This window comes from Ceratotherium simum, chromosome 6, assembly GCF_057802395.1.
Source record: "Ceratotherium simum simum isolate JZ-2026a chromosome 6, ASM5780239v1, whole genome shotgun sequence".
Classification (NCBI taxonomy): Eukaryota; Metazoa; Chordata; class Mammalia; order Perissodactyla; family Rhinocerotidae; genus Ceratotherium; species Ceratotherium simum.
Window position 1 is genome coordinate 69,194,358 of NC_141905.1, and position 26,354 is coordinate 69,220,711.

The 26,354-nt window shown below is 39.1% G+C and overlaps 1 protein-coding gene and 1 pseudogene across 2 annotated transcripts in view; one reads left to right on the forward strand and one right to left on the reverse strand.

Annotated features, from left to right (window-relative positions):
• The first annotated feature begins 3,597 nt into the window (after nt 1-3,597).
• Nucleotides 3,598-26,354, forward strand: part of ADD3 (adducin 3) — a 135,313-nt gene continuing 112,556 nt past the window's right edge. The window contains exon 1 of one of the 2 annotated variants that reach the window (XM_004428063.3): nt 3,598-3,864. The gene's annotated coding sequence lies outside the window, so the exon portion shown is untranslated. Of the gene's footprint in view, nt 3,865-4,490; nt 4,514-26,354 lie in introns of those variants that run through there. The other variant, XM_014785719.2, reaches the window with a different exon arrangement.
• On the reverse strand, nt 21,573-21,843 carry LOC101404964 (ATP synthase F(0) complex subunit f, mitochondrial pseudogene; annotated as a pseudogene).

The following is a 26,354-nucleotide window of genomic DNA, read 5'->3' on the forward strand; positions in this document are numbered from 1 at the left end:
TCTCTTGTGTGTGTAAATAATGAAGACACAACGTTAACCCTAGCTCTGTCTCTCTGTCCCCATTTTGCTTCTCTGGCTTTCCGTTTTTTCTACTTGTGAAATTACAGGGTTGGAGTCAGTGAGCTCTAAACTCTGTTCCAACTCTACCGTCTGATGATGCTCCAGGTTTAAAATATGTTTTTGTTGCTATTAAACATATATTATGTACTCCAGTCAATCAGTATCCTTAGCAACATAGTAGGGTCCTCCTTCAGGAAAACTGGTCACAGGTGGGTACAAAATCATAAGTCAGATAAAGTTGTTTATTCACTTTACAAAAATGATTGTTTCATTTGCAAAATAATTTCCGAATAATGGTAAATAACAAACTCTAGTTATACATTTAAAATAAAGATTTATCTTTAATCCAAGATTTCAGGAAAAGTAATTTAGAGGAAGATATATATGCATTAAATAAAATATAAACATAAATATAAAACCATAGTATTTTGGAATGCTAAAGGAAAATTTCAATCCAACTTTCTCATTTTACAAAATAGGGAACTATGGCACAAAAAAGGTTACTTACTTGCTCAAGATCACACAGGTAGTTAAAAAAGGCTGGGCAAAGAAAATCAAGTGCAGAATATTTTCTGTATTTTTCTTTATTCATATTTGGAGACCACACATCTTCATTTACCTACGAAGAAAAAAATCACAGATGTTCAGTGCTTAAATCGAGTGCTAAAGTTTAAAGTTATAATGCAGACTCTCAAGTTCCTCGTGTGTACACATCAGATTTTAATAGTCTAAATAGTAGATTCACATGCATTTAAAGTAAGTTAATCTGCTTATGAGTTTTTTAATTTTGCTGATCTTTGCATTGCCACTGGAATAGCATAGTATTCTGCTATTATTTTCTAAATGATTTTAGATATTATATTTTTTGGTTTTTCCATAAATAATATTGTGATTTTTATAACATGAGTACATATTGACTTCTGTCAATAGTATATTTTCTAATACTGACATTCACTGAAATTCCAGGTATGCTTATAGGTGTTAGTAGGTAGTAGGACTTGACTCCATTACTCCCAGTCACATAAATAAGTTTTATTTTATTATTCCTTTTACATTCTTGTATTAAATACTAAATAACCTTCCTTTATATAGTTATCATTTTAGTGCAATGATTGGAAATTAAATATTAACACAAAACACTAATCAATTTTCAAGGCACACGGCTTTATTTTTGCCTTGGACCCCAATGTTTGAAGTTAGCAGGGCTCTTTAAAACTAATGCTTCTAGCATTTCATTGACTCACACTGAATCCGTCCCTCGATCACCCAGTTAATTTTAACCTTGACCTCCCACAGCTGTACTGCTTTACTCAGACCAAAAAAACTCCCTGCTTCCACCCTTTCTCTCTCTTATGAAGCAATAGTGGAGAGGAAAAACAAAACCCATTCCTTTAAGAAAGATTCCGCCTCCTCTTTTATAAGCAAGCGGCTAATGGTAATTGTGGAGTCTCTACTAAGTCACACACTTTACCACTCAGCATTGGGAGAAGGCGCTGCTGCCGCTGCTGCCGCCGCTGCTGCCACCGCAGCCGCCGCCGCTGCCGGTCTGAGGTTGCAGCGGGTTTCTGTGCAGCACTGCAGAATCCACACCTAGAAGACACACACGTCTACTACCCTGGACACAAGAAAGCCTTGGATCCTCAGCGGGTAAGCAGATCTTTTATCCATTTTGTCCAGAAACTGAGGGAAAGGGAATGATCACGGAAAAGATTGCTCATCGGACATGCCTAAAATGGATTATGTTAATTTGTCTTCCTCTGAGGGGGGGGTCTAGATTTGTGACTGGCAAATGCCCTGTATAATAGAGGCTATTGTCTGATATGTGCGCTTACATACTTTTTTTTTTGTTTGCTATTCATAAAAAGGCTAACCTTGATGCATGCAAGGCTTTTCATTTTTTGCTTTTTAAATGCAAGAAAACATCCAGCCACTCCCAATATCTCTCTCGAATACTGCAGATATTTTTAAATGCCAAATAAAATGACAGGCTGAGCATTTTCTAAATATTTTCTCCCCAAAGCCAGGAAGCCTTCCCCACGATCCTTTAGGGGTATTTAAAAATCATAAGGCATGGTTAGATTTTGAGCAGATGGGAGATGGTGGTAGACTAAAATTTCTCTCGCCTTAGTCCAGTGGAGAGAAAAAACGAGGATAAATGAATCACAGTTTGTGCCAAGACAAGATTCATTTTCCACACTTCATATGTGGGAAGAGGAAACTACATTTTAATTAGCACATTTTTAGGGAAGAGGGAGGGGATGAAGATGAGGGGGATGTCGTGAAGTATTTGAGGGGGAAGAGAAGAGTCTGCAGAGGAGGAAGGAAATGGACTGTCGCCAGTGCCTTGGAAACGAAGGGAGATAAGGGTGGGGAATGAAGTTTGTTGTGTGTGTTAGGGTGGGGTTGACCCAGGGGACCATGAATAACCAGAACGGCGCTCGGAGGGTGTGTTCGCGAGTGGATTCGTGCCCGTGGAAGACATGTGTGCGGGAGGGATGTGCAAGTCGTGGGTGGCAGAGAAAGGTTTGCGTTGCTGAGAGGTTTATTTCGAGAATAGGCTGGGGTGAGAAACGTGTCTGGGCGGCGGGGGTGGGCGGCCCAGTGTCACCTGTGGATGGATCCACATCCCTGCAACTGTGTGTTGCAAAGTTTACCCGGCCCGGATGCATTTTGAAGGCTGGCGGTGCCTTCACTTTTCACCTCCAAGAGGTCAGCTCTCATAAGGTCACATGGCCAGACGCCAAAGTGGGGGTGAAGACCCTCGAAGGGTCCAGGTGGAGAAAGATTGAGAGAGCCCCTGCCCTGTCCCTCGGGGGAGATAAGCAGGGGGAGGAGGCGCCCCTACAGGCAACCGCGTTGAGAAGAATATCCAGGCCCCTCCTATGGGGGGCGTGCGGAGGTTGAACCTTCGTAGTGGCCTCCCCCTGAAGACCCAGCAGCCAGTGTGGGGGGCAGAGGATGACCCCGAAAGTAATGGCTCAGCCTTGGGAGTGAAAGGTTCCCTCAGGTTAGGGCGGGCTACATTTATGAGGCGCCCTCCCTCCGGAGCCCTCTTAGTCGGGTTTCCGTTGGGGTCGTTCCCCACTCCGACCCTCAGGGGAGGCCGCGGATCCGAGCTGCATAGACGGAGGAGGACGTTGAAGAGTTGCCAGGCGGCCGCCCCGCGGCCCGGCCAGCAGGGTCCCGAGTCCGCCGCTTTACAGACTTGGTGCCAGCGGGCGGGGAGGGGGCCGCAGGGGGCGGGGTCAAGGCTCCGGAGGGGCGCTCGGGGCCGCGAGGGGCGGGGCCTCCTGGAGGCGGGGCAAAGAACGCCCTGTGATTCCGAAGGGCGGGGCCCGCACGCCTGGGGGCTCGAGGGGCGGGACCAGAGGCGCTCGGGGGCTGCGAGGGGCGGGCTTGTAGGGGGCGGAGCCAGGGGCGCTTGGGGGCCTGAGGGCGGGGCTTTAGGAGGCGGGGCCAGGGGACGCTCGGGGGGCGCTCGGCCAGTCCCGCCAGAGCGCGAGCTGCCTGCCAGTAACGGTCGCCAGGGCAAGGGGCGGGAGGGGAAGGAAGGGGGTTTAAATTATAGTTTCAAGAACTGAGAGCGAGAGCTAGAGGCATTGGCGACCCAGGTGTCGCCCCTTCCTGCTGCACAGGGCTCGGTCCCAGGTCCCTCCCTCCTCACGCCCCCTCCCCTTCTGCTCTCCCCTCTGGAGCTTTTCGGCGCTTAGGAGGCGGCGGCGGCGGCGGATCGGGCGGCCGCTGCAGCCCCCGCGGCCGCGGAGAAGGAGGAAGGGCGGCACAAAGCCCGCTGCGCGCTGCGAGGTAATCCTGAGGGGAGAGAAGGCGCCGCCGTTCCGCCCCTCCTCCCGGCGGGGACGGCTGGCGCCCGCGCGGGCTGGGCTGCGGAGACCCTTCCGGGGGGGTCGTGCGTGCAGCGCCGAGGGGACTTCCTATTGGCTGCCCTTGCGGCCTCAGGTGAACCCCTCTCCCGCCGAGCGGCGAGAATGGGAGCCTTGGGCTGGTCCGAGGGGGGTGGACCTGCGGGGGGCCCGTCTCTGGCGCCGCGGGGTGGGTCCGGCTCTCGGGCGTCCCCTGGTTTCCCCCGGGAGGGCGGGGAGTTCTAAAAATCCCGAGTTCGCTGAGGCTTCGGGGATCCGGGGCCCTTAAGCTCTGAAGGTGCGCTCCGGGAGGGTGGGAGGTTCCCGCGCTTGGAAAGGTGCAGGTAAGGGAGGGAGTGTTGGTTTGTTTTGTTTTCCTCTTCTAAAAAACTTCTGTTACAAGTTGTAAGTGTTCAACCACCTTTCTCCTCTAATCCGCATCCCCATCCCCCCAACACACACACACATACTCACACACCCCACCCCTGCAAACGTATATACACGTTAGGTTGCGCTTCCTGCCTGGGATGACAAGCAGAGTTGGCAGCAGGTCCCCTTTGCTGATGTTTGGAGCACGTCCATCCTCTTTGGAGGTATGCTAATATAGCTGAGGCAGGACCACAGAGATAGGTAGAATAAGCCAGGTCTCTATTAAAATGGCACGAATGGCCTCAGGTGAACTTTTTTGTTGTAGAGATTTAATTGCAGGTAGGTGCTTGTTTAAAATGGGAGCGTAAGTAAAACCACTAATTTCTTTGGCACATGTGCTGTTGCAATTAACCTGCTAGAGTAGTATGGAGAGAAATGGAATTTAACTCAACCAAGAGGCTTTGAGTGGGGATTATATGTAAGTTTGGTGAAGGAGTTGATAAGATTCTGGGAGTTGGAACCAGCTACATAAACATGTGTGCACGTTTATGTTAAATTATATGACATTTTAGATTTAACAGTATGAAATGGTTGCTTTTCTTGGAATGGAGTGCATCTACGTCATGCCGAGTACGTCTGAATTTTGCCTATAGAAGACTTCTAATGAGGGTGTTGTTAAAGAGAATAAAATGAGTACAGCATAATTTTTCGTTTTTAAATTAAGGTGCTTGACTATTAAAAAATTTGTGTAATTATGGTATGAGACTGACTCAATTATAGGGTTAAGTTACTTTTGGAGCATACATATAAAGTTTTTATATCTAAGTCTCAATTGCATTGTAATTGCACTGTAACTCATTTTCCTTTGCTTAAATTGGGCAGGTTAACTTTTCAGAGGAAAGACCAGAAAAAAAATGGCTACTTTTGCCAAATTTAACTCTTCATCTTTGCAAAGAGTTCAGTCTGTGCTGACTCTTAAAATTGACCTCAAGTGCTGGCATGTTGGTAATAGTTGCTTTTAAAGAAAAAAAGGGGTGTATCTATTTTGAATGTTAAACATAATTTAAGAGTTATTGAGATAGTTGGTTATTGAGGCATTCAATATGTTGCAGCTTTTTACATGTATATCAGGAAATGTTTGTTGGTAAACATTTGACTTCTGACGTGGGTGATCATATGACACCTGGGAAATATTTATTTTGCAGGATAGAAGGATTATATTTTCAGAATATAAGTTTTATGTTCTGACAATGAATGAGAAAATTATATTGTATTTGCTATTTCTGACCCCTTTTTTAATAATGTTATACTGGGATGAATGTGAGTTCTGCTCAATGATGTTTAAAGTGTGGATTTGTTCTTTGTCAAACTAGAAAGTCTTTTGAGACTAAGAGGACATAGCATCAGCCCACCTCCTACCACAATCCTAAAACATAGATACAGGGTGGGGCCCAACTTCTGAGGTTGTGAGGCTTCCTGAAGTAGGTCTGTCATGTCTGAGTGTTTTTGTCACACCCAAGCCTATGTAGGTTGTTAGCTGTTTAATCTCTCCTATCTCAAAGCAGTTGGTTAGCAGTACTGAGCAGTACTTATATATATCATCACGGTATAAGAAGCATTTCTATTGAGGGAAGAAATGATACAAAAGCATAGAAACCCGACTCTGAACAAGTTGAATTTGTAGAATGTTGGGGAACAATAATATCAGGACATGAACTGAGTTGTTTATATGTAAAGTGCTTAGAATATAGTCTGGTACTCAATAAGTGCTTTATGTGTTTATCATCCTCAGTATATAAAATGACATTTTTTTTGAAAGCAGTTATATCATACTACGCAGCAAGTGAAGACTCAGCAAATATTTGTAACAGCCAATATTTATTTGCTCTACCTCTCTGCCAGGCACAGAGTTTTATATGATTTAATTTACTTAATCTTCATGACAATCCACTGACTAAACAGAGCATAGAGAGGTTAGGTATTTTGCCCGAGGCGTACAGCTGCTAGGTGGTGCAGGCTGGTTCTGAACCCAGAGTCTGGCTCAAGAGTGAGCCCGTGTAACTAGTGGGCCCTGCTGCTATTATACTCGTGGTAATAGTTTCAAATCAGTGAAGGGTCTTCACAGTAGCCCCAAGACTTGTTTAGCCACACCCTCCTGTGTTAATACCACCAACAGGTTGTGTTTAAATCTGAAGGGTGGTAATTAATCTGCCTTAAGTAGAATCACCTTTTGACTTTGGAAGAGGATTCTATTTTGATTCACACAACATATGTTTAGGTAGGATGCTAGAATTTGAGCTGCAGTATGTTATCTTTTAAATTATTGAAGATATTAAAGTCTTTTTTTCTTTTTTAAGCTTGCTGGGTATGTAGGGCTCCAACTGGCCCAGTGGGCACTAACACCTTTTGGAGATATTCTGGTTCTGCACTAAATCAGTAGGCTTGATCTTCTGATTACCAATACCATATCAGCCTGAGATGGATGTTAACTTAAGTTTGTTTTAAATTCCACCTGAGTTGCCTCTTAAAATTAGCCTTAAGTGAAAAGATGTAACTTGTAGCTTATACTTTGTCACTCACATGCCTCAAGGAAGTGTGCTGCTGCTTCACCAGTGTAGTTGATAGGTCAAGCAAATTAATTGTAACCTAAATTAGGAGCTATTTTAAGTAATGTTTAGAATTATTATTGTAGACAGCTGATATGTCTTTTGTTGACAATTTAGTGAAATGTAATGTTAGGAAAAAATGTTTAAAAACAAGCATACATTGACTGAGGAAAGCTCAAGCTGTATTGAAGACACAGGTTACCAATCTGTTTCTCAGTCTAAATAAACGCTAATTTTTTTTGCTCTAATTAATATTCAGTGCTGTTTCAGATTCCTTCAGAAATATTAAATATGTAGAGTTTGAATAGAAAAAATTTTAAATATCTAATCAAAAGTGCTGTCCTTCCTTTTAATTATAGACACCCTATTTGAAATTAATAGAGCAGTCATAGACTGTCATGTCATTGAGATTCAAAATGAGTGCTCTAGTACTTTATTTCATGTCTTCTATGTTAATACTTTATCATTTGATCTTGGGGTCCATGCCACAGTATTTATAGATGATATTGTTATGAGGTCTTTCGGGTTCCGCCAGTGACTACATTCTCTTGGCCAAAAGCCAAGAAGATCTCAAATTTTTTCTGTAATGAGTTGTATATATTAAGAATTTTCTCTAAATCATACAGGTTAGAAATCTTTCATTGGGGCTTGAAAGAAAAAAAGTCTGTTATCCCTTATATATAATAATTAGATGAAGTTAGTTATTTTTTTCTTCTAGCAGTAGCTAGTTATGGACACATGTGCGTGTAACCACACTACTTGGGGGATACCCTTCTTTTCAGGTAAAGTTAAAAATTGTTCACCTGGCTTCATGCGATAAATATTTGAGTACCAACAGTATGCATAGAATGACAACTTTAATTGAAAATTAACTGAAAGTGTTGGAGGAAAGAAAGGTTTGTGGACTTTTTATTTATTTCACGTGTATTTTAATAATGTTGATCTTTTATATCTGGACAAGTCTCAAAGTTCAAAGTTAAGTTAACTGCGCAGTTGAAAACATTTGAATGTTAAGACAGTAACGGTTTAACTTTCCCTAAAGCCTTAGATGATAGCTTAGATAATGAGAATTAGATCTCTTGTTTCCTTAAACTATTGGGTATCTTTGAAAAGCTGCATTAATAAACTCTTTCAAGTTTCTAGGACATTACTTACTACACTGAAGGAGCAATTTAATGAAGAGTATCCTAGAAACCTTAAAGAATGAATGTGGCTTTCAGTGTTGTCTAGCATAACCCAAAAAGTAGTAGCAAAGGTATAAAATGGATGAAACCCATCTTTGATATTAAAAGGCTTACCATTCCTGTAAATTTCCTTCATGGAAGATAGTGTAGACTAGTTTTTATGCCAAAGTGGAACTGTTATTGTAAAAGGTGTATAGGCTTTGACACATAGTTCTATCTTTCCAATGAGTTTAGATCTAAATTGAGCTTTTACCTGATGTCACACTGATCCAAATTGTCACCATATACTTTACATTTACTTTTTTTTTTAAAGTTGGCTTTAGTTAAAGCTTAATTGGAAGTGGTAAAACTCCCTGATATAAGATGAACTTTGAAACCTCTTTGTTTCAAATTGCCCGAAACTGGGCCTGAGGATATTGGTGTATGGGCAGTACATTAACTAGTATTTAAGATTGCTGCCTCCTCAAACAAGGCTGCAGTTTGAACCTCAGGTTATGAGCTCACTTTTTCTGCAGTTAGGCATACATGATTTCCATAGGATAAAAATTTCCCTCAACTGGCCAGCCTGGGGGTAAAAACACTTTTTAGATACTTAAGGGCAATAACGACATAATATTCTACCAGTGTCTCAAGAAGTATATTATATATGTAAATAAAACAATAAAAAAAATTAATGCTCACAATGTGCATTAAGGCAAGCAATGGATTAAGCAAGATGAAAATCCAACTCCAAGTAATATATATGAAATTATTTTATTCTTTTTGCTAACTCTCCTACCCCTTTAAATTTATTCTTGTAAATTTTTCACTCTCCCATCCCCTACCAAGGAAGTGCTCACTCCATGGATGAAAGAGGAAAGGACAGTGCAGGTGTGAGTTCAGGAGCCTGTTTAATTCAGTTCCCATGGCTGTTGTTGGTTGCCTGCTAGAGGAGCTGGAATTCCAACAATGTAGAAAGCAATCAGGTTGGAGAAGTGCTGAGTTTTTCAGTCTCTTGGGGACTTGGTGTATGCCTTTAATTTGTCACCATCAGCACTGTTTCTGTGAAGTTCTTCCACAATGGCTCAGCCCATCCTGTGCAAGGACAGCATTTCCTTTTTCCTTTTCCATACAATATTCTCATCCTGTCATCTTTTGATTGATCTTCTGGAATGACTAAATGTCATAGCGAAAAGTTAGGTTTATTCGATATCCTCATGGAGAAGTTAATTGGGCTTACTTGGTATGTCTAAAGAAGTATATTTTGGGATCAAGGCCTTCCCAGGGACTCTTTAAGAATGCTGTACTTTTAATCCTTCAGAAATTAGAGCCAGCAACTGTTAGCTGCATTGTCACTTCTAATCTCATTTGTCTTATTAGTACATAAGAAAAAGATTCTGTAAGGTCAGCCTTTTAATATCTAGGGAAGTGGTTGGGGAAGGGTGATGGTCAGAGCTCAAGTGGTTTTGTGAATGAGCTTAACTGTGTATGATGAATGGCACAGATGAGAGATGAAAGAGGGAAAGAGATTAGCAATGAAGTTGATATATTGGTCTTATTCCTTATCCCCATTTCCAACATGCTTTATTTTTTTGTTTTTAACTTTAGAACAGTGTTCCTCTTACCGTGCCTTCCTCCTGTGACTTTTATTGCCAGGCCTGAGTTATTTCTCCTAGAGAAAGGTGGAATTTTTAAGGTGATTCCTATCTGATTGCTGAAAAGTTTGCCCTTCAACTGGAGGTTGCACTAAAAGGAATTTCCTTCCATCTCTCTCCACAATTGTCTGCTTTCTTTTTTTTTCCCTGAGGGAGATTAGCCCTGAGCTAACATCTTTGCCAGTCTCCCTCTATTTTGTATGTGGGTTGCCGCCACAGCATGGCTGACAGTGGTGTAGGTCTGCTCCGGGGATCAAACCTGTGGAGCACTCCAAACTTAACCACTGTGCCACTGGGGCGGCCCCAACTGTCTGCTTTTTATTTTTTATTTTGTTTTATTTTTTTGTGAGGAAGATCAGCCCTGAGCTAACATCCATGCTAATCCTCCTCTTTTTGCTGAGGAAGACTGGCTCTGAGCTAACATCTATCGCCAATCCTCCTCCTCCTTTTTTTCCCCCAAAGCCCCACTAGATAGTTGTATGTCATAGTTGCACATCCTTCTAGTTGCTGTATGTGGGACGCGGCCTCAGCATGGCCGGAGAAGCAGTGCGTCGGTGCGCGCCCGGGATCCAAACCCGGGCCGCCTGTAGTGGAGTGTGCGCACTTAACCACTAAGCCACGGGGCTGGCCTGTCTGCTTTTTAAATTTCAAAAAAAGATCTCTGAAACAGAAACGTGAGAAACCTTACTCATCAGGTAATAGTTGGGAGCCATTACGTATTAAAGTAAAATACATATCATTAATGAATCAGAGATCCATAAGATTTTAAACACTTTCTTTTTTTTCAAAAGTAGATCTACAGTAATTTTGTATTAGGATGTTTGATTCTTTTTAAGTGGGTATCAAAAATTATTTTCAACCAAAAAATGTTGAAAGTAATATGAGAGTAATACATCTTTCATTAGTCTTTTTTTTTTTTTTTTTTGGTGAGGAAGATTAGTTTTGAGTTAACATCCCTTGCCAGTCCTCCTCTTTTTGCTGAGGAAGACTGGCTCTTGGCTAACATCTGTGCCCATCTTCCTCCACTTTATATGTGGGACGCCTTCCACAGCATGCCTTGGTAAGCAATGTGTAGGTCCCCACCCGGGATCCGAACCCACGAACCCCAGGCCGCTGAAGTGAAGCACACACACTTAACCACTACACCACCGGGCCAGCCCCATCATTAGTCTTAATGAATGTTGATAATGACAAAATCATAGTTCTCTAAACACTTTGCTATCATTAAATACCCTAATGAAATAGTTGATAGATGGACAAGGATTTGGTCATCAGCCACTGAAAGGCTGTCACCTCTATAGCAAAATGTAATAAGGAAGGAACATTTTATCACACAATAAGAACAGTGTTTCTGGTTGACATAGTAAAGGCTCTGAGAAGCTGGTTACTTGGTAATCATTTGAGTTAGGTGATTTTATATTATGTTTGATGTTTTGTAATCTGAACTTCCCTGGGCTCTTTAAAAGTGTCTAGTTGGACCATCAGCTATTGATAAATGCATTTCTGGAGGGATTGTGACTCTCAGTTAAGTGCTTTGAAGAGAGAATTCCTGCTTTGTATCACACCTGAATGTCACAGAACGTGCTTCTTGGTGCTTGTTTAATTTGGGCTCAAAAGGAAGAGGGCCGTCTTACTGAATGGCCAGCATCAAGTTGATCAGCCCTAAGTTTTTCTTGTGGAACTCTCAGCTGGCTGCTGGAGAAATCAGACTCAGCTTCATTGAAGGATTTGACAGGATCTTAGTACCACGTGGAATTGTTGCTTGCTTAGTTTTAATTATGCTTCCCAGCAGGAGGCCTAAATTCATGATGAAGACCTAATTCACCACTAGTTGGAATGCATGGGAAAGGAGAACATTTAAGAAGTTGTTGAGACTTTATATCAAAAAATAATTGAGCAATGGTGAAATCATTAAAATTGGTAAAGAAAATTATTTAATAAGGCATGTTTCATTAGTTCTGGTTATTGAGGGCACCTGCAGACAATGATGTCGTTGTTTAAAATTTGGGCTTAAAATCATCAAACATCATTTGCTTAACTGGAGGTAAGGGTTTTAAAAGTACTTGAATACTTTCATTTTTTTTTTTTCTCTTACCCTTTTTCTCTGTCTAGGTTTTGAAGGCAGTGATTCCTACTTGAGTGAATTCACTGTTTCAAAGTGGATTTTTTTGTTTTGGTTTATTCAGGTGGCCTCCTGTTTTTTGATTTTTGTCAAGTTTTTCCTAACTTCCAGAAACTGCCTGTGGTAGTAGCTATGGGTAGAACTGGAGGTAGGAGAACCAGTTATAGGTCAGTGGAGGTTATGATACCTCGAATAGGCCTGTCAGAGCCAGACAAGAAAGAACTGATAATATGAATTGAGAGGAAGCTTTGAAATTGTTATAAGACTATCTTTGTTGTTATATATCTATTATATATAATTACTTAATCAGTAACTAATTCTCTCAGCCCTTAAAACCTGTCAAGGATCATGTTAAGTACTTTACATAAATTATCTGAAGTTTAGTTAAGTAACTTGCCCAAGATCATACAGTTAATAAGTGCCAGAGCCAAGATTTGAGCCCAGGGCTAATTCCTTTAAACGCTATGCTATGTTGCTGATTTATTTAAGCGCATTCTTGTTGATGACTGCACAAAAGACTTTGACCAAAATTAGAATGATATTTCTGCTTTGCTGGAAAATATTGGTGGTTTTTTCTTTTTTTATAAGAGGGCAATGAAATGGGTAAATAGAATTGAGATTTCACTAGAATCAGGAAGTATCTGTGAGATGGACCTTCAAATATTTGCTATTTGGTTTTATCTATAATGTTCATTTCTTTGTTCCTTTTGGTATATCATTTATTAATTTAAAACCACAAGAAAAGTGTATTATTGAAACATTGAAGTGAATTTTCACATTGCTTAAAATATGTTACTTCATGGGAGGAGGGGTTGAATTACTGAAGGGTTTTATGCCGGGTTTTTTGGAGGTGGGGTGGGGATTTGTTAGTTGTCTTTCTATATTTTTCTTGCTCCTAAATATTTTTAGGTAGTAGTACTTTTTGATATGGCAGTAATATCCCATGTCCACAGCATGGTAAAATTCAACAATGTGGCAGTCTGAGGTCCTGGTGGAACTTCAACTTCTTGTGCACACCAAGTATGCTCTGTAGACCAAATGAGTCCCCTACCTAATATATACACACATACATATTCTAATACTTTTGAATGCATGTATCCTCTCCGTTAAGAGAGATTTAATACCTAACTACTATCTGAATGTGTTTTGGGTTTCTTTTTCCCTGAGGAAGATTTACCCTGAGCTAACATCTGTTGCCAGTCTTTCTCTATTTTGTGTGTGAGCTGCCATCACAGCATGGCCACTGATAGACGAGTGGTGTAGGTCCACGCCTGGGAACCGAACCCTGGCTGCTGAAGTAGAGTGCGCCAAACTTAACCACTAGGCCACCAGGGCTGGCCCATGTTTTTGCTTTTTTAAAACATATTTTGATCTTAAAAGGCATCCTTATTATTTTAAAAGGTTGGGAATCATTGTTTTGGTATAACCAAAAGCTTCTAAAATTGCAGTTCAGTGATGGTGGTGCTGTATATTCTAAACCCAATCACTCTTTTAGGGCTTCTGACTCTTCCCCTTCATATATGAGAGAATTATGCTTTACCTTCCAGAAAACCCCCATAGAGATATCAATTACATAACTCCTTGGGATTCTGACTGCTTTCCAGTCAAACATAGACAAGGTCAGCAACAACTGAGATGATAATACAAAAGATGTTACTTGCCAGTGTGTGATGAATGCTAAATGACAGGTACAGATAACAAATGCCATAGGTCATCTGGTCAAGGAAAGAGTACCATAGATGGAGTGGTCAGAAAAAGATCCCCAGGAAAGAGGAACAAGGGTGAGCCTTAAAAGCCAGGGTAGGATTTCACTAGGTACAGGCAATGGAAAGGATTTTAGCGAGAGATTACTGTCCATGAACATAATTCTTTTTCTGTAGCATGATGGGGGATAGTTTATATCAGTGATTCACAATCTTTTCCCACTGTAAGGCACTCGAAGGCTACAACGTACTCTTGTCAGTAACAGTGCCAAGGATGCATCTCCCTAGGAGGTATATTAGAATATTATGGGAGGGGTGATGGTGGTGAAGATCATGTAGATTTTAACAACGTTCCCTCTGAACCCCGCATGAAAATGACTGGTTCGTAGAAAAATCCTTATACTGCTGTTTTGAAGCTAGTAATGATTAGGAAAGTTGGTACTTGCAAAAAGAGTTTAGAAATCCTCATTGTTTTCAACACTGGACAAGAAAAGCCTCCTTTGGGAAGAGGTGTACTTTTTAAAAAAAAATTTTTTTTACTGATGTCATAATAGTTTATAACATTGTGAGATTCCAGTTGTACATTATTGTCAGTCACCATATAAATGTGCCCTTTCACCTCTTGTCCCACCCCCTAGCTCCTTTCCCCCTGGTAACCACCAAACTGTTCTCTCTGTCCGTGTGTTAGTTTATATTCCACATATGAGTGAAGTCATACAGTGTTTGTCTTTCTCTGTCTGGCTTATTTCACTTAACATAATACCCTTCAGGTCCATCCATGTTGTTGCAAATGGGACGATTTTGTCTTTTTTTGTGACTGAGCAGTATTCCATTGTATATACATACCACATCCTCTTTATCCAGTCATCTGTTAATGGACACGTGGGTTGCTTCCGCTTCTTGGCTATAGTGAATAATGCTGCAATGAACATAGGGGTGCATAAGCCTCTTTGGATTGTTGATTTCAAGTTCTTTGGATAAATACCCAGACGTGGGATAGCTGGATCATAAGGTATTTCTAGTTTTTAATTTTTTGAGTAATCTCCATACTGTTTTCCATAGAGGCTGCAGCAGTTTGGATTTCCACCAGCAGTGAATGAGGGTTCCCTTTTCACCACCTCCTCTCCAACATTTGTTATGTTTTGTCTTGGTGATTATAGTCATTCTCACGGATGTAAGGTGATGTCTCATTGTAGTTTTGGTTTGCATTTCCCTGATGATTAGTGATGTTGAACATCTTTTCATATGCCTATTGGCCATCTGTATATATTCCTTGGAAAAATGTCTGTTCATATCCTCTGCCCATTTTTTGATCAGGCTATTTGTTTTTTTGTTCAGTTGTGTGAGTTCTTTATATATTATGGAGATTAACCCCTTTTGGATATATGATTTGCAAATATCTTCTCCTAGCTGGTGGGTTGTCTTTTCATTTTGATCCTGGTTTCCTTTGCCTTACAGAAGCTCTTTAGTCTAATGAAGTCCTACTTGTTTATTTTTTCTTTTGTTTCCCTTATCCGAGTAGACTTGGAATTTGAAAAGTTCCAAGAGGTGTACATTTTTTAAAAATCTGAATTTGTCCATCATTTACTTTATTTGCTGAATGCTATGGTATAGTTCTGTTGACGGCCCTGTTGTAACTTTTAAATCTAATGTGTGGTTAGATAGAGTTGTTGATATTATGAGGTATAATCATTTCCACTTAATTTTTGTAAATAACATTGTCTGTTTTGGATTTTAGAGGATTTGTTCCAAACTGTCTGAATTCCCTTAGATTTGGTAATGCTTCTCACTTACTATTTGAAAAATACTTAGTGTAACTATTCAAGATATTTTGCAAGTCACTTTATTTCTTTTTTACTTTAGTTTTCTTGTATATAAAATAGGTGAGAGGTTGGGATAGATCATTTTAAGATCCATTTAGTTTGAAGATGCTGTGATTGTATTTACAAAGATGGTGAATTCACCAGTTAGTGGTTTTAGTTGGAAGGTGGCCAAGAAACCTATGATTATGCTGTGTGAAGATCCTGGGAGTGGATCTAATAGAAGACCAAGACCATGAAAGTCTTTGGCTCTGTGTATATGTGGCAATTGAGAAAAGGACATCATCTCTCTAGGAACTTGTCAAATCCCAGTTTATTTCAGTTCTCCAGAAGCTAAGGGCCCTTGGCAGTGGACAATGGACAGATTCTTTTCAAAAACAATGAAATGAGCAAGGATAGCAATTTTTCCTAAAGCAAACTGTAGAAACATTGTGGCATATTTTTCTAGAAGCGATGCTTTCCATTCTTATCCCAACTTTATTATGTTTAGTATATTAGTTCCTCATAAATATTTCTCTGACTTCTGTCTAACTCTTCTTGGCTTTTCTGAGCAGCTTTATGCTTCTGTTCATTTTATGCATTCAACAAGGTATTTATTGAGCACCTATTATGTGCCAGGTCCTGTTCTAAGTGCTGGAAATTCAGCAGTAAGCAAAACAGACAAACCCTCCTGCCCTAATGGAGTTTATATTCTTGGCGGTAAATAGAAACAAATGAGTAAATTATATGTTGTGTTAGTGTAAATGTTATGGAGAAATATAGAGCAGGGAAGGAAGATAAAGGGAGTGTTTGGAGGTAATGGCAAATTTAAATAGAATGGCCAGGTGAAATCCTTACTGAGAAGATGACATGTGAGCAAAGACTTGAAGAAGGTAAGGGAGCATGTATATGATATGAAGCAGAAGATCGTAGCAGGTCTAGGGAACAACAAGCTGAAAGGCCGCGAGGCCCAAGAGTGTCTGGCATGGGTGGAATAGAATGAGGGAAGGATGTTGGGAAGCCACTGGATGACTTTGACCAGAGGTGGAGCGTTATCTAACATATGGTTTGAAAGAATTATTTTGGCTGTATTTTGAGACTAGACCATAGTGGTGCAGTAGTCTTGGTGAGAGATGATGTATCTGGTAGAGGTGGTGAAATTTGATTGGATTCTGAATGTATTTGGAAGATAAAGTCAACAGGATTTACTAACTGGGATGTGGGGTATATGTGAGAGAGAGGAGTCAAACTTGACACCAATGTTTTGGGCCTACGCAACAGTTTGCGGGAGGAACAAGTTTGGGGAGTGGGAGAGAATAGGTATTCAGTTTGAGACATGTTAAGTTTGAAATGTCTATTAGACATCTGTTTGGAGTAGGAAGTTGCTATGAGTGGAGATCAGTGCATAGTTTTTGGCAGACTATATAAACTTGAGAGTTGTCATTATTTTCCTCTTTCATTTTTTTAATATTTGCATATTTAATCCCTTTGATGACGAGAATAAACTTTGCTTTAGTAAGGTTTTGATGTATTGCTATACATTTTAATGCTTCAAAGGGTTTAATCTAGGGCCGGCCCCGTGGCTTAGGGGTTAAGTGCGCGCGCTCCGCTGCTGGCGGCCCGGGTTCGGGTCCCGGGCACGCACCGACGCACCGCTTCTCCGGCCATGCTGAGGCCGCGTCCCACATACAGCAACTAGAAGGATGTGCAACTATGACAGACAACTATCTACTGGGGCTTTGGGGGAAAAATAAATAAATAAAATCTTTAAAAAAAAAAAAAAGGGTTTAATCTATCTTGTAAAACCTTGGATTTATTTTAACTTTTAAGGACACTGGGTCCCAATGGAAATCTTTTTCTCTAGGGGTAGAACAATTTGCTTTTAATCAAAATGTGAAAATAAAAATAATGTTGTTACTGCCCTTTAAAAATGTGTATGTGAATGTAAAATGGAACAGTTTGGCTGTTCCTCAAAAAGTTAATATGGTTTAATGGTTAGAAATGGTAACACATAGATACTATTATGACCCAACAATTCTACTCTTAGGTGTATATTTAAGAGAATTGAAAACATATGTTCACACAAAAAACTTGTACACCAGTGTTCAGAGCAGCATTATTTATAGAGGCCAAAAAATGGAAACAGTTCAAATGTGTATCAACTGATTAATGGATAAAGAAATGTGGTATATCTGTGCAATGGAATATTATCCAATCATAAAAAGGAATGAAGTATTGATACCTTCTATAATATGGATGAACCTTGAAAGCACTATGCTAAGTGAAAGAAGCCAGACACAAAAGGCCACATATTATGATTTCATTTATATGACATTTACAGAATACGTGTATCCAGAGAGACAGCATATTAATATTTAAAACACAAATATAACATGGAGAAAGCAGATTAATGGTTGCCAGGGCTGAGGGTAGGGGAAATAGGGTGTGACTGCTTAATGGGGACCTAGTTTCCCTTTAGGGTGATGAAAAAGTTCTAGAACTAGATAGTGTTGATGGTTGGACAACATTGTGAATATACTAAAAACCACTGAATTGTATAGTTTAAGAGAGTGAATTTTATGATATGTAAATTATATCTCAATTTTAAAAAAAGATACTAGGGAAAAAAAAGATTATGCACTCCTGTGTACACAAGAAGAACTAAAACAACTTATGTGGACTCTATTTCTAAAATAGAACTGGTTTTCCTGGTGAATTACCACACTAAGCCTGATTTAGCTTGGTTTGCTTCAAGAGGCAGAGTTAAGATACTTAGATCATTCAGGTAGAAATCAGGAGGCAGTTTGTGATCCTATCCTTGGCAAGTCATGGGTGAGTCTTTTTTTTTTTTTTTTTTTAAATACCCAATTTCATGGAGATGACCTAGATAAGCAAAAGAAGGCTCTATGATTATCATTTTTGTGGGTTTCAGAGAGTAGGTTTATAAACCGATTTATAAATAGGTTATTAGGTCTTGAGTCAATAAAGATGCTTTAATTTTTTTCTCTATACCTATAATTAAAAAATATGGAGAACTCAATTCCCAACAATTTTTTTTAGCCAACCCAAGATGATATTTACCTTCTTAAAAACATTATCATCATCAAATAATTGCCTGTTGAGGAAGTACATGAAAGGATTACCTTTCTTTCATGTACCACTTACCCTGAAGTTGTTTTTTTATTAAGGTATAATTTGCATACCATAAAATCTGCCCCCTAATTTTATTATGAATATATGTATATATTCCTTTATTAGAATGAAAACTTCTGGAGAACAGAGGTGCATATTGTTCGGATGGCTTGATATGTTTTCAGCATTTTAAGGGAAGCATATGTGAACCAGGCCAGAACTGTAGTGGGGAAGATAGACACTTATGTAACTGACGCCAGCACCAGCCTGAGAGCTATGCTGTAGCAACGATTTAAAGAGGACGTGCAGGTGGGCACAGAGAAGGGAAATGTTGATCCCACTGGGGAGAAACAGTTCATGGAGGAGGAATGCGTTTGAGTTGAGCTTTAGAGGATCTCTCAAATGTTGAAGAGAAGAGTAAATTACAGACCAAGATGATAGAATATGGAAAGGCATGTAGGTCTGTGGGATGGATGTGGTGGGAGAGGAAGCTGGAAAGGTAAGTTGAGAGTATCAGATCAGATCATGAAGGCCTTGGGTGCTTTTTTAAGAAATTTAGATTTTATTCTGTGGCACTTATTTTAGCTGATGAGAGGCATAATCAGATATGTCTGAGATTTGGTGGTATGAAGAATGTTGTGATGGAGAGAGTGTTGGCAAAGAGACAAGTTAGGAGGCATTTAGAGATAAGCAAACGGACTAAAGGCAATGTCTTTGAGATTAGAAAGAGGGGAATAGGACATTTTGGAGGCAAAAATCCATACAACTTGCTGAACACTGCAGAGGTTGAAGGAACGTTTGATCACCAGGGGTAGAAATTTAAATGTAGCATTTTACTCCATTTCCAATATTCTAATTTATGACAAGGGAACATACACCTGTACGGCTAGAAATTGGGTTGATTCAGCAAGTCTTGAAGTTATTGTTTCTTTACTATACATAAAAGACTTTAGAAACTTGATTATTTCTAATTTTCTTTAATTTTTACTGCTTGTCATCTATTACCCAATTGTCCAGTCTTTGGATTTGTTTTCATTTGTGCATTTGGAAATGGTTGAATAGTCATCATTTTGGCTAAAGAATAGTCTTTTCATTTACAAATGAAACTGCCTTCCTATGCTGTGTTTTTGTGTTTCATTTTAAGCTTTTATGTAATGGAATAAAAAAAAAAAAAAAGAATTAAAGGCATTGGGCATTGCAATATCAAGGATTGCAAGCTGTCATTACAGGAAGTCATTGTGCCATCTTGAAGTTTCCCCTTAGTGACATTTAGTGGTTTATTTTGGAACTTAAGAAGTAAACATATGGTAGCACCTATACCAAACAATTAGAAATGTCAAAAGAAGTACATGCAAAATCATTTTTTTGCTGTGTAAATTTAGTGGAGAATGCAATCCAGTGAGACTTTTTGTATATTCGTGTAATGAAACAACTAATATAAGATTTAGCTCTTCTGGTGTTTCTCCTAGCTTATTTTTCAGGCATGATTGGCTATTTTTGTTTGTTTGCTTATAGCTTCCTTTAATAAGACGTGTAACAGAGAGGATGTTATATTAGGACGTAGTGATTTTATAAGTGGGTAGAAGAAAATACCAGATTTGACAGAACTAACTTCTAAAATATTGCAGTGTAAAACTTGCTTTCATGTTTAAACATAGTATTAAATAATGTTTACAATAACTTATTCAAAAGCAACTCAATAAAATCAAAAATACTTCATGGACATAAAATACAATGAAAAATTTAAAAATCAGAAGAGTAAAAAGCACTCTCACTGTATTTTTTAAAAGCAAGAATGATTTTATTAACTTAGTTTGTAAGGTAAACTTACTATTTGAGCCATATTTTTATACAATCAATTTCATTTTTAAATACCTGAAATTAATTTTTGAATAAGAAATATAAGGACATGTAACAAAATCCAAAAGGCACAAAAGGGTATATAGTCACTCTATCCCCAAAACACTCAGGTCTCCTCCTTTCTTGTATATTATTCCAGAGATATTTTTCATTGTTTCATTTTAAATTCCTGAATCAAGACTTGGCCTGCCTACACCTTGTGGATGAATCACTGTGTAAGAAATATAGCTTTAGGCTCAGAACCATCTGGGGAAATAGCCAGCCCCGTTCTTCTCCTAGGTGTGGTTTCCAGATCCATTGTCTCTTTTTATTAAAGAGGGTGCTTTCCTAGCTTCGCCTCCACCTCAGGCAGAGGTGTGGAAAGTGGAAGGTGGTAATTGTAATCATCTTTCACTCATATTTTACCCTAGGTAATGACAAATAACTTTTATGAAATGATACATGCTAACAAAGCAAATTCCAGTTGAGAAGTGCTCCCACAGAAAAACATCCTCTAGTAGGGAAGGCAAAGAAGGTGTCAGGAATGGTCAGCCTTTACCATCTTTGTGCATCTACCCTGTTAGGCCAGCTGAAACGGGACCTCTTCTAAAACTTTACTTTTAATTTTTAGTACTTGGCGTTATTTTGTTGCCTCTGCCTTTGGCCACCCACCAGGATATGATTTTCTCCCAAGCCATGGGATTACCTTACTCTAAATTTACTATTGCTAGACTTGATTTCTTTTCTTCTTTTGGATGGTATTTAATAGAATGTCATTCCTATACAGATACCATAAATAATAGTCTTGGGGCTGGCCTAATGGCGCAAGCAGTTAAGTGTGTGCGCTCTGCTGTGGCGGCCTGGGTTTCGCGGGTTCGGATCCCGGGCGCGCACCGACACACCGCTTGTCAATCCATGCTGTGGCGGCGTCCCATATAAAGTAGAGGAAGATGGGCATGGATGTTAGCTTAGGCCCAATCCTCCTCAGCAAAAAGAGGAGGATTGGTATCAGATGTTAGCTCAGGGCTGATCTTCCTCACAAAAGAAAAGAATAAATAATAGTCTTATTCTTTTTGGGGAGGAGGGAGTCTTTTTTAAAAAGTTTCCAATATGTTTTTTATTTTTGTATCAGTCATCTTTTATTGGGCATTAATTCTCAATTACGATATGAAAGGATTCAATGATCGAGTTCCTCAAGGAGGAGTGCAGGGCAAGGAAGGTCATGGTCAGGAAGGCAGAGTGCACCCTGTACACTGGGCCCTCTTCAGTGGTACTTACGTAGCTGCTCATGTTTGAGTTCCTTGTAAGAAAGGCAGTATGTAGTTGAAAAGCACGTAAACTACCAGCACCATAGAAACCCCAACGATGCTCCCTTTCTTCATCTTGACATATTTGTTGTAATACTGGTGGTAACCTCTTTGAAACACTCCAACGATGCCTTTAGGGACAAAATCCCACATCAGTATTGAGCTTGGCAGCTCCCCTATTTTCGCATTCACGGGTTTCTTCTCCTTCACTGGTACTACTGATGCCATTTTGGAGTCCTGGGTGTCTGCTGTGGTACTTTTTATTGTGGTAAAATATGTATAACATAAAATTTATTGTCTTAGCAACTTTTAAGTGTACAGTTTATTGGTATTAAATACATTCATAATATTGTGTAACCATCACCACCATCCATTTCTAGAATCCTTCATCTTGTAACACTGAAACTCTATACCTACTAAAAAGTAACTCCCCACCCCCCTTCCTATATTCTTAGATCAAAAAAAATTGTTTTAAGATCAAGGTTTCAGGTGATAGAAAATCTGTTATTCCTATACCTAATTAAGATTGTAATTTGAAACTCTCTGTACAGGTCTGTATTATGCAGTAAAGGCTATGATTGATGTATAGGCCCCTGGAGTTGAGACAAGGAGCGCAGAACCTGTAGCCTTCGACCCATACTTTTAAGTGAAGAACCATGGCCTCATTATAATTGGAAGGGACCACACCTTTCAGCTGTGCAAATTCTGTGTTGGTAGGTCGGAGAGGGAATTTGATAATTATGGGAGAAGTGAGAAGCTGCAAAGTGGTGTTAGCTGACCTCTGCCTCCATGACCCAATAAAAAGGAAGTTTCCCCAGTAATAGAAGTAGGGGATCCCCAGGTTTGCAAGTCTCTTTGGATGCTAAAATTCTGCCTTTGTGTGCATCATTTAGGCTTTCTATTATATGAGTGGAAGTGAGAATTCTCTGTAAACTTTAAAGTTTTCAGAGGCAAATGGGAGTAAGAGGGATGAAATTTAGACTCATAAAATTTTGGAAACCTTCACCTCATTTTATGGATGATGGACCTGTTCTGGTAGAGTGAGGTGACATGTTCGAGGTAAGTAACATCATCTAGATTCACGACTGTGGTTCCTGACTCTTGGTCCAGTGCTTTTCCTGTGATAATGTGCTTTTATCACATTATCAGTCATCTTAACCCATTCATACAATTCTGGGGTGAGGGAGTTCACCAGAATTCCACTTGACCTTCCCCTAGAGCAGGGTTTGGACAGCATGAGAGACTTTGAGCTCTTAGGGATTTGAAGCTGCTTGTCTAGAAATAGTTGGTACCTGTCTTTGTTTTTGTTTTTTCAGTCTTTCATTGAATAAGAGAAAGTTTTGTGAAGAAATTTTTAAGAAAATCTGGAATGTGTTATGAACTTTCTTGTTATCTTGACAAAAAGCTATGCTGATCTGTATATTGTTCCAGTTTGAGCATGCTCACCACTGAAGCAAGTCATATACATGGTAAATGTTTCTGACATGTTTAGGAGCCTTATATTGAAAATTCAAACTAGATGTATCTGGCTGCCTTGCCTTTTTTTTTCCCTTTTGGAAAGAATGTATTTAAATGAGAAACAGTTCCACTCTCCAGTGAAAAGTTTTAGGTCGTTTGTTTGAGTAAAATAGATTATAGGACTTATGGCCTCATTTTTTTTCATTATTTTCAACTAAGTGGGTCATTACATAAGGCACAGTGAGGGAAGAAATCTGTCATATTAGAATGTTAAATCCAGTTTTGTGATTAAACTCATTATCAATAGGATTTTTAGCCGTCAAGAATGCATTTTATTTATGTTGCATCATGTCAAGGATTTTGAATGGAATCTGTCAGATTTGTTTTTATTTTTTTCATGTATTTGCTGTGGCATTTGGTTTCATGATAACAATTTCAGAAGGCACTTTTCAAGTAGCCTGGTCCTTTCAAAATAAGGCCTTCACTAACACATTCTTCTGAGGGACTGAAAAGATTTATTATTATGATTTAGGTCTAAATAAAATATAATTGCTTTTGATTTTACTAGGAGTATAAAAGATGTCTTTCGATTTATTTTTAAATCAATTTTATAGGAATAGGTACAAGGTTGAGGTATTTACTGGAGAACTTTAAATTCAGTGTTTTATTAAGTTGAGTTAAACTGCTTGGACACTAGCTGTGTTTCCTGGTGACAGTATTTGTATTTAAAACCTTGTAGGTTGGGGCCAGTCCCGTGGCCTAGTGGTTAAGTTTGGCACGCTCCGCTTGAGTGACCTGGGTTTGGTTCCCAGGCGTGGACCTATACCACTCGTTAGTGGCCATGCTGTGGTGGTGACCCACATACAAAATAGAGGAAGATTGGCACAGGTGTTAACTCAAGGCAGATCTTCCTCAAGCAAAAAGAGGAAGATTGGCAACAGATGTTAGCTCAGGGAAAATATTCCTCAGCAAAAAAAACAAAAAAATAAATATAAATAAAAATAAAGTAGAAGATATTAAAATAAAACCTTGTAGGTCAATTTTATGAAAACCATGTAATATTTTTTTAAATTTAATTATTGACTTTTTTAAAGCTTCTATTCCTGCTTTTTCCTGAGATTTTGTTCTATAGAGAATAAAATGTTGATTAAGTAGAAACTTTAATTACCTGAAATTCCTGTGTCCTCTACTTTAAGAGAGAGGACCAAATGATTAATAAAAATGGGTTATGTTAAAAACTCTCAATAAAATAGGTATAGATGAAAAGTACTTAACATAATAAAAGCCATTTATCATAAACCCACAGTCAACATCATACTCAATGATGAAAAACTGAAAGCCATCCCTCCAAGAATAGGAACAAGACAAGGATATGCCAACTCTTGCCACTGTTATTCAACATAGTACTGGAAATCCTAGCCAGAGTAATTAGGCAAGAAAAAGAAAGAAAAGGTATCCAAATTGGAAAGGAAGAACTAAAACTGTCACTGTTTGCAGATGACATGATTTTATATATAGAAAACTCTAAAAATCCACGAAACTATTAGAAATAATAAATACGGTAAAGTTGCAGGGTACAAAATCAACATACAAAAAATATGGTGCATTTCTGTACACTAACAATGAGCTAGCAGAAGGAGAAATCAAGAATACAATCCCATTTACAATCACAAGAAAAAGAAGAAAATGCCTAGGAATAAATTTAACCAAGGAGGTGAAAGACATGTACACTGAAAACTATAAGACATTGTTGAAACAAATTGAAGATGACACAAAGAAATGGAAAGAGGGCCGGCGCCATGGCTTAGCGGTTAAGTGCGCGCACTCCACTGCTGGCGGCCTGGGTTCGGATCCCAGGTGTGCACCAGCGCACTGCTTCTCTGGCCATGCTGAGGCCGCGTCCCACATACAGCAACTAGAAGGATGTGCAGCTATGACATACAAGTATCTACTGGGGCTTTGGGAGGGAAAAAAAATTAAAAAAAAAAAAAAAAAGAAATGGAAAGATATTCTGTGCTCGTGGACTGGAAGAATTAACATAGTTAAAATGTCCATATTACCCAAAGTAATCTACAGATTCAATGCAATCCCTGTGTATGTAATGTATACATGTATGTATACATACATTTATATACTATATAATGTAGCCCTAGGTGTCAAAATCTCAATGACATTTTTCATAGAAATAGAACAAAGAATCCTAAAATTTATATGGAACAACAAAAGACCCCAAATAGCCAAAACAATCCTGAGAAAAAAGAACAAAGTTGAACACTCCCTGATTTCAAAGTATACTGCGAAGCTGTAGTAATCAAAATAGTCTGGTACTGGCAGAAAAAGACACACAGACCAATGGAACAGAATTGAGAACCCAGAAATAAACCTACACATTATGGACAGCTAATTTTCGACAGAGGAGCCAAGAACATAAAATGGAGAAAGGAAAGTCTCTTTAATAAATGGTGTTGGGAAAACTGGACAGCCACATGTGAAAGAATGAAAGTAGACCATGATTTTCCACCATACACAAAAATTAACTCAAAATGAATTACAGACTTGAATGTAAGACCTGAAACCATACAACTCCTAGAAGAAAACATATGCAGTATGTACTTTGACATCAGTCTTAGCAATATGTTTTTGGATGTGTCTTCTCAGGCAAGGGACACAAAAGAAAAAATAAACAAATGGAACTACATCAAACAAAAGCTTCTTTACAGCAAAGGAAATCATCAACAAAAGGACAACCCTACCGATTGGGAGAAGATATGTGCAAATCATATATCTGATAAGGGGTTAATATGCAAAATGTATAAAGAACTTGTACAACTCAACAACAAAAAAACAACCCAGTGAAAAAAAGGGAAGAGGATCTGATAGACATTTTTCCAAAGAAAATATACATTTGGCCAACAAGCACATGAAAAGATGTTCAACATCACTAATTATTAGGGAAATGCAAATCAAAACCACAATGAGATATCACCCCACACCTGTCAGAATAGCTATTAAAAAGACAAGAAATCACAAGTGTTGGAGAGAATGTGGAGAAAAGGGAACCCTCGTACACTGCTGGTGGGAATGTAAATTGGTGCAGCCACTATGGAAAACAGTATGGAGATTCCTCAAAAAATTAAAAATAGAACGAGTATATGATCCAGCTATTCTATTTCTGAATATTTATCCAAAGAACATGAAAGCGCTAATTTGAAAAGATAGATGCACCTCTATGCTCATTGCAGCAGTATTCACAATAGCTGTTCTATTCTATTCACAGTAGA